Here is a 5,060-nt window from a genome sequence, read left to right on the forward strand (position 1 = left end):
GTAAACATATTTCATCCGGTTTTCCTCAGTCTTACCCCCACCCCGATGCCAGCCGTGGCTATCTTATGGTGCAGTTCTACTCTATAAGCTAAATGAACTCAATGGAAAAGGGCTTGATACTTGCTTTTTTGGCTTTATCATTTAGCTAGTCAGTAGTGATTATATGAATAGATCAAAATAAATGTGACTAATTTTTGTGTATTTCTTTTAACATCAAAAGTTGGTTTTATCCTCTATGAGTATACTTATTTCCATCAAAATTATACATAAAGTATAAGGAATGTATTACAGTTATTAATCTAAGTGCAACGATATTAAAAATGAAAATATATATTACAATAAATGGAATGCTACAACAATTTCAAGTCATACAATTAAAAGGATAGGAGTTTATCATGTTGTGTAGTAGGGCAAGCGAAGTCTGAGAGGGTATATTACGGACTTGACCCCTACTAAACCTTGCTTGAGCTACCCTCCATACTTCCATTTCTGGATTATATTATCTCTCTTCTATTTTAAACCAAAACCAAAACTAAACCAAACATATAAAAAAAAAATCCCAAAATAATAATGAAAATAAAAATCTACAAAGAAATCAATTGACTTCAACTCACAGGCACTACATGTATATAAGAGTATAACTATAACCCATAGAGTTTCTAATAACTATTTCTAATAACCTTCTGGTGTTATGCTAAGCTTCCACAGAGTGAACCATTAACTTCTTCATTTGTTGTCCAACACCAACTTTACCATCTAGGGATCCCTTAAATAGATATAACTATGCTTGTATTAAAGATTGCATACTTTATTGTATTATAAATAACAGTTAGAGATACCTGGGACTAAGGGATTATTAACATAAAATAAATGTTTTGAAAATTTTCTAGTCCTAGAATTAAAACTGGAATTTTTCTCTTCTTAAAGAGAATACAGCAAAACTTTCTTCACTTCTCAATCCTAAAAAATTTCTAGTGAGTGTGCATTTACTGCTGTCATTAGGTATCATCCAGCTAATTCCAAGTCATTATGACTGTAAGTATGACAGAAGAAACACTTTCTGGTTCTAAGCTATCCTCACAATTTTTGCTTTGTTTCCATTCATTGTAACAGTCATGGTATCAATTGTTCTTCATTTATAATCTTCCTCTTTTTTTGTGATTCTTTTCTTTACCAAACACTGTGTGCTTCTACAAAGACCAGTCCCTCCTGAAAGCATGCCCATTAAGTGCATAATATGAAATGTCATCCTCCCTTTGAGGAATCATTCTGGCCGTATTTTTTCCAAGATAGATCTGTTAATTTTCTTTGCAGTCCATGGCATATTCAACAATTTTATCAACACTATATGCTTTGGTGGCCTAGGGGCAAGAAGCTGTGTTACAATCCCAAAGGCACATGATTTGAGACCACCAGCTGCTTCATGGGAGAATGATGGGCAATCTCCTCCTGTACGATTAACTGCCTCTGAATGAGAGTCAGCCATGGGTCAGTTCAGATTCTATGGTACACAGCAACAACGTTATTGAATAGCTTTGATTTTTCTTTGATCTTCCTATTCATAGGCTAACTTAGGTGTGCATCTGAAGTTATTAAAAAAATGCCATGTCCTGGTTCAGGTGTACCTTAGTTGTAAAAGAGATTACTTTGTTGGCACACACATTAAGGAGACTTTTTGCAGCTGTATTTCCCAGGGCAAGATGTTGTTGGATTTTTTGACTGTTCCATCCATGTGCATTGATCATAATAAAATGAAATCCTTTACAACTTTCATGTTTCTTCCATTAATAATGATGCATTTATTGGTCAAGTTGTGAATACTTTTGTTTTCTCTTTACTGAGGTCTAATTCATACAGAATAATTTAGTACTTAATCTTCATCATGAAGGTTTTTAAACTATTCTTCACGTTCATCAGTCTAGGTTCTGTTATCTGCGTATGTAACACATTATAATGACTCTTCTTCTAATCCTTATGCCACATTCCTCTTGATATCATTCAGCTTCTTGCATGTTTTTGCTCAACATACAAACTAAATAAGTATAGTGAAAAGACACTATCTTATCACATACTTTTCTTTATTTAAAATACACAATATCCTCTTTCTGTGTCAACAACTGCTTATTTGTCTATGAATAGTTTCTTTTTTTAAATTATTTTGTGAAGCTATACATTATAGATATTACAGCAAAGTTTCAAGTCAGAGGAGACATTAGATTTAGTAGATAAACAGCCTTATATTGCTAACACAATTTTAACAACTAAAAATAATTGACACAGAAATAGGAAACTATTTCTCTATTTCCCTATAGTCTGTTCTGAGGGAGCTCTCGTGGTCTTGTGCGTTATGAAAGCGCCTTGCAATACCAAGGGCAGTAAGTTTTGCGGGTTTTCTTTTCTTTTTCTTTTTTTTTTCTGCTTCCATGCAGTAAACATAATTTATCCAGTTTTTCTCAGTCTTACCCCCACCCCAATGTCAGCCTCATTCTACAACAGTGGCACCATATAATAACTGTCCCTTTGTGACTGAGATATTTTACTCAGAATAATGTCCTCCAGGGTCACCCATTTTGAATAATATTGCATGAGTTCCTTGTTTTTCAAAGCAGCATAGTATTCTATTGTGTGAATATACTACAGCTTCTCTAGCCATTCACTTGTTGATGGGCACTTAGATTGTTTCCAACTCCTTGCTATTGTGAACAAAGCCTTAATAAACATGGGTGTGCATATATCTGCTTGGATGTTATTTATGGTCTCTTTAGGGTATATTCCCAGTAATGGAATTGCTGGGTCAAATGGTATCTCTATTTGCAACTTTTTGAGAAAGCGCCAAACCGCTTTCCACAATGGTTGCAACATTTTACACTCCCACCAGCAGTGAATAAGTGTTCCAGTCTCTCCACAACCTCGCCAGCATTAGTTGCTAGCTGTTCTGTTAAATTTTGCTATTCTTACTGGGGTGAGATGATATCTCACAGTTGTCTTGATTTGCATCTCTCTCAGGGCTAGGGATTTTGAACATGTCTACACGTGCTTGTTGGCCATCTGAATGTCTTCTTTGGTGAAGTGTCTGTTCATAGTTTAGTTTCTCAATGATAAGAATAGGTCATAGAATAGTTTCTTAATGATAAAAATTAAATGTTCTGAAATATGCATTTTTCTAAATACTGTCAATAAATTGTTATGATCTGCAGTTTTGCCCAGTCAAGGAGACCTACTGTTGAACATATAATAGCTAAAATAAAGTAAAAAAATGATGAAATTAAATAAATGACTATAAGAATTTCCAAAGGCATTTTGAGAAGATAATTTATTAAAATGGGATGTGCAAGGATATGTTGTTGTTGTTGTTGTTCTTATGTGCCGTCGAGTCACTTGTGACTCATAGCGACCCTATGTACAACAGCCCTAAACTCTGCTCTGTCCTGTGCCAATCGCACTGTCTCCGGCACTCCCATCCCGATTATCTCAGTCACTGAATCAATCCACCTCATAGAGGGCTTTCCCCTCCTGCGCTGTCCCTCCACCCTCCCAAGCATGATGTCCTTCTCCAAGGACCAGTATCTCCTCACAACATGTCCAAAGTATGTTAGATGGAGCCTCAGAATCCTTGCCTCCAAGGAGCCACCCAGTTTAACCCTTTCCAGGACAAATCTGTTTTCCTAGCTGTCCATGGTATTCTCAATACTCTTCTCCAGCACCACAGCTCAAAGGCATCAATTCTTCTTCTATCCTCTGTGGTCATTGTCCAACTCTCTGATTAATAACAAGTAATTGTGAAGACCATGGCCTGTATCAGACACACCTTAGTCTCCAGAGAGACACCATTGCTCTTCAGTACTTTGGAGAGCTCCCTAACAGCAGAATTTCCCATGGCAATGTGCCTTTTAATTTCCTGGCTGCTGGTGCCAAGAGTGTTGACTGTGGAGCCAAGCAAACTAACGCTGTGTACAATCACAATCTCTTCACCATCCATCCTGATGCTGCCAATTGGTCCAAGGATATGGAGTTAGAAAATAAAAAATAAAAAAAAACAAAAAAACTTAGCATTTGTCAGTCTTGGTAGAAATGAAAAAAAAGATAAGCCTGAAGTTGGAATATAAAAAAATTCTATGGGTAAAATATTGGACAATTCGAGAAGTATCAAAAGAAAATAGAATATGCAGAATCACTGTAACAAAAACACTTGTTTGAAATTCCATCATTTTATGTGATAGCATATGATTAGGAACAAATGTTATTGAAAGAAAAAGTCTGAAGTGCAATGAAAGCATTGGAAAAAAATCAAGATTCTAAAAAGAACAAGTATCAATTGAGATGTTTCAAAACAGGTACCACACTGGTAGCACTCACTTGTCTGTGCTGTGTATATATTTCTATATTTAGAAGATTTGTATTTGTGCCCATTCTAAAGAAAGTGGATCTGAACATATTGTGGAATAAACAAAATTTCAATTCTTTGAGTCTTAATTGTAGCAGCCTCACAGAAAAATGTAGACCTATGACAGGGATTTTAGAACTATAATCTTTACAGAAGCAGACTTGCATCTTTCTTCCTTGTAGTTTGCACAGCTTTGGAATAATAGCTGAGAACTTTTGCCACTGCACTTATAAGTATTCCACCATTTAGTTAGCTGTAACTTTCCATACCTCAGTATTGCAACTTGTCGCTTGAAATTTTTTTTTTAGTTCTTTCAGCATGAGAAGTATTGAGTATGTTCTACTCTTAGTTTCTAACTTTGTTGTTTTGCTGCATAGAGTCAGAAGTGATTCATAGTTAGTTGTCCCTGAGGCAATAAATCACATGTAAGCATAATCCTGCTGAAGATCATCCAAAAACTACAGGAACAGTACACAAACTTGGAACAATCAGAAATATAAGGTGGGTTTAGAAGAGGCCATGGAACTAAGGACATCATCATCATCAATATCAGATGGATTTTGGATAAAAGCAGACTACTCTGAGAAGAATGGGAATCCCAGAACACTTGATCATTCTAATGCGAAACTTATACTTGGACCAGGAGGCAGTCGTCAGAACAGAGCAAGGGAACACT

Source organism: Elephantulus edwardii, unplaced genomic scaffold (genome assembly GCF_000299155.1).
Source record: "Elephantulus edwardii isolate Elephantulus edwardi_28Jun2011 unplaced genomic scaffold, EleEdw1.0 scaffold00013, whole genome shotgun sequence".
Taxonomy (NCBI): domain Eukaryota; kingdom Metazoa; phylum Chordata; class Mammalia; order Macroscelidea; family Macroscelididae; genus Elephantulus; species Elephantulus edwardii.